The sequence below is a fragment of the Dendrobium catenatum genome, unplaced genomic scaffold, assembly GCF_001605985.2.
Source record: "Dendrobium catenatum unplaced genomic scaffold, ASM160598v2 fragScaff_scaffold_384, whole genome shotgun sequence".
In the NCBI taxonomy this organism is placed as follows: domain Eukaryota; kingdom Viridiplantae; phylum Streptophyta; class Magnoliopsida; order Asparagales; family Orchidaceae; genus Dendrobium; species Dendrobium catenatum.
The window spans coordinates 785,716-793,384 of NW_021318846.1; positions in this window are offsets into that span (position 1 = coordinate 785,716).

The window sequence follows — 7,669 nt, forward strand, 5'->3', positions numbered from 1 at the left end:
GGAAGTTTCGCAAGAATAATTCCATGTGGGCTAATTATATGCATAAAAAATATTGTAAGGAGATCCATCATACTCTTGCCTATTTTAAGCATGGCAGTTTATGGGTTGGAAAAGACTCTGCAACATTAAATGGGCTTTTGAATCCACGATTCAGTGGGACGTTAGTAAAGGTTCTTCCTATATTTGGTAGGATGATTAGCTTGATATTGGTTCTTTAGATTCGTATTTCAACTTTCACTTTATATCTCCTTTGAAAATTTCTTATTTCATTGTCAATGGTAACTGGTCTTCTGAGAAGCTAATCATTTTTAGAAACAAAAGGGAGGGTAGTAGTATTTTTGAACACATTTGGCATTCTTCCATTACTACTTATAACTACTCTTTATTAACTTGGAGGATTTTGAAAGGCTTTATTCTTGTGGATGTTAGATTGCAAAAAAAAAGGTATTCAGCTGGCATCTAGATGTCAATGCCATTGTAGCATCGAAACTATTAACCATTTGTTCATCTCTGGGCTGCTGGCTGTCAAAGTTTGGAGGTCAATTGTATTGATTTTCATGCTATGAAAATCATGAGTTTTTTAATAGCTTTGTGTTTGAATAATAATTTCTCTCATAGGATGTTAATAATCTCTTTAACTATTTTTTGGTTTCTGTGGAAAGGCACAAATAATCAAAAACATTTGGAGGAGAAGATGTGTCATTCTAAAATTCTATCTTTTGTCCAGTTTAAAATTCAGCATCTTTTTTCTGGCTCGAGCGTTGCTCCCTAAGCATTTTAGGAAGAATAGGGGTTAGAGATCGTTTTTCAAAATCTCTAATTTTCCTGTCAGCAATCATTCTCTATCTAATTGCATTTATTGGGTGAAACCTGAGGTGGATGAGGTGAAACTGAATATCATGCCATTTTGTGCGATAGTCAGTGTGGTTTTGGGGGTCTTATTATAGATGCTCGTGGTTCCTTGATTTTGGGTTTTTCTGGGAGTATTGTGTCTAATGATATTCTCCTTGCTAATATTTATGTTATTCTTTCCGAATTGCAACGGTGTAGTTATCTTAGTCTTCATTCTATATGGATTGAGGTTGACGCTTAGGCTTTGTTTGTTTGAATGTTTTTTTGCCTTTTCCATTTGAGAACAGAGGAATTTTTTTTTTTTGGGTGTTGTTTGGTTCCTCAAATCATGTTCCTAATAACTCATTTTTTTCATTTTTCTACAGTTTTGAGAAATCTTTTTATATATGCTCTCCGTTAGAAAACTCCATTTTCTAAATTAATGTTTTTTAAAACTGTCTTTTACAAAAGCACAAAAAAAACAAACGAAGCCTTGGTCTAATGATATGGCTGTTGTTCTTGATGCTTTACAATAAAGAAAGGTGGTTAGTAAGCTTATTTTACATATTTTTTTGAAGGATATTTGGGAATTATTGCATAACATCCATTACAGAATTTCTCTTATTAATGAGATTGGCAATGTTCCTGGTACTTATTTGGCCAAGCAGGGTGCTTTGTATGAGGATTCTTTTTTAGTCTTGATGTCTAATGCTTCTCATTACCTTAAGGTTTAGGGTTTAGTTGGATGCTGCGGGGTGTCCTTATATTCGGTAAGCTCCTTCAGTTGGCTTTCTGCTTGTGGTTGGTTAGGTGTTTTTTCTTTTTCGTCTTTTTTGTTTCTAGATTCATCTGTTCTAGTTGGTCTGGTGTTTGGAGACTGTTGCACTTCTGGGCATGCTGGCTTTTTCGGTTGGCTATCTTTTATCTTTGGTTTGTTAGTGGTGTATTGTCGGTTACCTGTTGTTCAGCCCCTCTTTTATCACCTCGCTGTTGTTTAGCCTCTCTTCTAGGTTGCTCTTGGAGTTCATGGTATTATTGCATTTTCTTTTCTGTTCATAGATCTTGTTATTCTCCTTTTCTGTTTTATACTGGTTTTTGTCTTTTTTGCACGGATTGCTTACTCCCTCACTACTATTTCGGTGCGTCCTAATTTTGGGTACTGCCTTCGAGCAGATCGTGGAGTTATCACTTCTATAGGTTTTTCTTTTCATTTTTTGTTAAGCACAAAGGGTTTTTTTCCTTGTTTGAGTGTATGCTCTTTTGAGCGTTTTTTTAATCAATGCATAGGCCGGTCGGTGGATTTCCCTAAAAAAATATTTCAATTTTTTTAAGACCCTACTGGATTATCTAGATTATAGTGTATGATTTGTGTAATAAGAAATTAATTACAATATTTAATTAATTAAAAATTAAATTAAAATAAAAAATAACTAAACATACTGTATGACCACCTAATCATAAAAGACGATCTTATATTTCAAGAACTCAATCATTGATTACGTAAGGCAACAATTTGAATTTTAAATTTTATTTTTAATTTTATGGAAAAAGAAAATATATTTTGTTATTCTTTTCAAATTTTTATATCTTTTCTTTTCTAAAAAATACTAGAATAAAAATAATCTCAGTATTTTTTTCACAAGAATATCAATGCCCAACTTAGAATTGCAAGAAAGTAAAAGGGCATGAAAATAAATCAAGTGCAAAAGTAAAAGAAATGAGCACACCCTAGTTTTTATAATAGTTTGGTTAATTTAACAAACATCCACTCGCGAGAGTCTCTCTTAGTATTGCACTAAAATTATTTGGTCTCTCCTTTTACCCTTAAAGCAAGGTAGAGAAGCCCTCACAAGAAATGACTTCACATTTCCTCAATATAACGGAGTTGTCGAATCCCTTTTACCTTCCAATTGTGGAGTAGCCAAATCCTTTGACACAACGAGCTTTCTCTCGGAGTTTCCCTCATGACCAACTTTGACTCATGGAGGAAGAAAATGGATGTTGGTTGAAGTAACTATGTTAAAAAATTATTAACTTAATAATGAATTAAAATACTATTAAAATTACTAATTACTAAAAAAATTTAAATTTAAATTATAATTTTAAATTTAATTCTTTTTACTTAAATTAAGGAAATAGTTAATATTATTTTTAATCATTTTAGTTAAATTACTTAAAATCCATTGAAAAACTGGAAAAGCCGACGAAAAATTCTGCCGGAAATTTTCATCGGAAATGAAGTCTCATTGTCTTCCGTCGGAATGCCGCTGGAAAATTTCACCGATAATAGATGATTTTCCTGTAGTGCTAAGTAAAGCTAACATGCTCTTCAATATAATATAGGTAACAAGTAACCTAAAAGTTATTTATAACTCAAAGAAAGCTAAAGATCAAATAAACTAATAGAATAAAAAATTTTCTTACATGTATTGCATACTGACTTTAATCTATTGATTGTTGTGTTTATTCTTGCTTGCAAGATGGTTTTATGTGTTGATCATCATATTAGTGTATATTGATGTGCATTCTAAAAAAAAATTTAATATCATTATTCTAATGCAACATTTATTTATGTTACATGTGAGGGGTATTAGTAAAAGTTTTGATATACATGTGTCATCATTTTTTTACCTCAAGTGAGGTCAATTTGCTAATTTCTTGTTCACATATACCTATATTTGAAACACATTCCAATCAATCAAGGTGCTGACTAGTATACTATTTCTTTTTATTTGGGTCATCTTCTTGTTTGATATGATGCTTGTACACACTACATACACTTTCTTATAATTTTCACCCTAATTGTAGTTTAGTTGTGGTGAGCCCTTGAGCACTATATATCATGTATCTATCTTTAGGAGAGATAGATAGTTCTTAATGTTGATAGTAGTAATGAAGAACAAGAAGATAAAGTAGCGGCTCCTTCGCCTCCTCCTCAACCTCTTGAAGATGTTTTCATGAATCATTTTACAATACTTGAATTAAAACATGATTAACTCGTCTCACAAGATGATGAATTGTGGTGAAAAAAGAAATAATAACATGAGACAAATTATGCATGTCACCAAGGAAAATTTGATAATGTTTGAGGCTTTTAGTATCATCAACCAAGCCTATTTGACCATAAGAACATATCAAGACTACTTTTAATTTTTTCTTGTTATTGTTTGTTTTATCACGTAAACTTGTATCTCATTTTTATATGTCAAGAAAAAAGAGTAATTTGAAAATTTTGTAGTATTTAAAGTTGTATGTGGGTTTTTGTTATTTTTTATGTTATGTTCTCCTATTTACATACCATACCTTGTTTATATGTTTATTAGTATGATGTTGACAGCTACACTCAAAAAACGTGCAAAGAGGGCAAAATTTAATATGTTATGTGTAAATTGAAGGGTCAAACAATCTCCGATTGTAAAACAGACTGTGCCATTGTGATCAGAATGTCATCAATACCCAAAAAGAAATATAATTTTTCCCAAAAAAAATAGCTCGGAGAAATGGACATTTAAAAAGTGTTAGAGAATAACTCAAGTACACTTTACTTATCCTACTCCAAACTAAGACGGCATGAGTAAGGCAGTACTTCGATCTGGAGGATAGCCTGATAGCATCAGCCTTTAGCCGTTTCTAGCAGTCCTTGTTCCTTGCTTCTTTTTTATATATCTATTTGTGTTGTACTGGAGTTCCTATAAATATGAAAGCCTTTTTTTGAAGTTACATTTTATCTTTTCTTTAGCTTTTTTTGCTTGTCCGTTAATCCTTTGATGTAGGTTTCTCTAATGGTATCAGAGCTCTAGGTTAGCTTCTTCATCTTCATCTGCATTCGAATGGCGTTCTAGGGGTCTTCGTCTCTTGCACTAGATGCATCTTCTCTCTCCATAGTAATGGCTAATATTTCTATCCCTTCTTCCTTAAAATTTCTCATGACACATTGTGTCTACGACTCTTACTAATGAGAATTATCACATTTGGCGTCTTTAAGTTTTCATGTTGTTTTTTAGCGAATGGTTTTGAAGGTTACATAACCGAGAGTGTTACTCCACATGTTTCGTCTGTTACCGAACCAAATTCTATTGATCTTCATCTCTAGATGCTTATTGATCAAAACTTGGTCTCGGCTTTCTTATCTACTATTTATGCTTCAGTTCTTCCATACAATCTCTCATTATCTACTACTCATGAGATTTTGATAACATTGGAAAGTCGTCTTCAACCTACAAATCATTCCCATGTAATTCAACTTAAAAATGAATTGCACCATATTCCAATGAAAGAGATTACTATGACTCAATATCTTGCTCAAATCAAAGCACTCGTGGACAATGTAGCTGCTTTCGAAGGTCATATTGATGTCGAAGATGTTAGTTTTTGCCGCCTATTTACAACCCATTCAAATTTGCGATTCATACCACTCAGTAGACCATCAGTCTAGATGCACTGTACTCACTTTTGTGCATTGAAGAAATAAATTTACATAATAAGCAGCAAAAGAAGATTCTGCCACCCTCAGATCACACGACACTATGGATAGCCCATTCTAATACCTCTCGTGGTAGATTTTACTGAAGATCTAGAGGTAGAGGAACTCCCTTCATAACAATCTCAAATGGAACCAATGCGTCGTATGCATAGAACTTCACCAATCGCCCTCCCAATTTGTCAAATGCTTGTCTAACGTGTCAGATTTGTGGAAAGCTTGTCCATGTTGCTTTGAATTGTTAGCTCGCTAGAATATGCAATATGCATCGACCTCTTCATAGGACAATCGACATGCATTACTCACCAACTCAAACACCACTATGCCTTCTCTGGTCACAAAATGGGTTTTAGACTCTGGTGCATAATATCATCTGACATCTGATGCGAATCACTTGCAACATCATACATTGTATGTTAGAACTGTTTCTATTTTTGTGGCCAGTGGAAGAACCCTTCCAATAAAACATACCAGACAAGGCATTCTTTCGCTTCTTGATACGAACAGAAAGCTTCATCTTCAAAATCTCCTACATGTTCCATTTCTTTCCCATAATCTTCTTTCCATTCATAAATTAACATCTACTAATAATTGTTCCATTTTATTTACGCTCATGGCTTTCTTATTAAGGATATTTCATACAATAGCATTCTTCTTTGTGGTAGATCTCGAGATGGTCTTTATCCAGTTAAAACTATCTCATCGTTTTTCCAAAAGCACTGCAATCCACGGTTCGCTCCATCGATCCCTGGCATGCCCGTCTTGGTCACCCCAATCTTAGTATTTTATGATTACTTGCAAATTTAGTACCATCTTTATGTACTCCTCCCTCTACCTTTATATATACTTCTTTTAATGTGGTCAAAAGCCACAAGTTACCTTTTACCTTATCTCAAAGTCATGTACTTAAACCCTTTCAATTAATACATTCAGATGTTTGGGGACGAGCTCATGTTTCTTCCTTTCATGGTTTTTGCTATTATGTTGTGTTTATTGATGATAACACACATTATACTTGTCTCTACCTTATGAACTCTAAAGATGATACCATCTCAAAATTTAAACATTTTAATCAATATAAAGAATTCTTTTAACACATTAATTCAACGGTGGAGGCGAATACATCAATCATCTCTTTAGAACCTTCTTATCTCAATAAGATATCACTCATCAGGTTAGTTTCCCTTACACCCCTGAGCAGAATGGTCTTGTAGAATGCAAGCATCATCACCTGCTGGAGACTACCCAGGCACTTCTACATGCTTCTCATTTATCTCTATTTTTTTTGTGCTGAAGCACTCTTGACCTCAAACTATCTCATTAACATCTTACCTCCAAATTTGCTACAATTTGTTACATGGTGCACTTCAATCCCACACGCATTTGAAGACATGTGGTTGTCTATGCATTCCTTGGCTTTAACCACTTTCCAAAAATAAATTATCTCCTCGCTCTCACGAGTGTATTTTCCTAGGTTATTCCACCTCTCATAAGGGTTATCGTTGTCTTAATATACACACCAACAAAATTCACGTTTCTCGTCAGGTTATTTATTTGAAAATATCTTTCCTTATAACTCCAATCATACTCCACCATCAACAACATTAACCAATCCACCTAAAAATCTTCTACTAATAACTCCAATTTCGATTCCTTCAATTCCCCTCCACTCTACTCAGCAAGTTTCTCCATGTATCCCACCTACAGTTCTGCAATACCCTCAACAAAATATTTCTGCTTCTCATTCCCCATCTACCAATCCTTCCAACAATTCTAGTTCTGCTTCCATTAATTCTCAAACTCCACCATTCATACAGCAAACTCAACAACCTCCTACTTCTACCTAACCTATGCAAACTAGGTTAAAAATAGGTCATCAATGACCCAAAGTTATCTTTGATTTACTTATGGTTCCTCAATTGCTTTTCACTCCTACATCATACAATCAAGAAATTAAGTATAAGCCTTTGAGACATGCTATGTTAGATGAATTTTGACCCTTCAAAATCAAGGTACCTGGAGTCTCATACCACCTCCTACAAACAAACCCATTCTTGGATGCAAATGGTTCTTCAAGTTAAAAACAAAATCAGATGGCCAAATTGATCGTTATAAGGTGAGGTCAGTTGCACAAGGTTTTAATCAAGAGCATGGCATCCACTTTAATGAGACCTTTAGCCATGTGGCCAAGTTACCAACAATTCGAATACTTCTTCTCTTAGCTCTTCATCAAAATTGGCAAACTCTTCAGTTTGATATTTCCAACGCCTTCCTTCATGGTGATCTTTATGAATAAGTATTTATGAAGCAACCTCCAGGTTATATTGATGCTAAACATCCAAATTATGTTTGCAAACT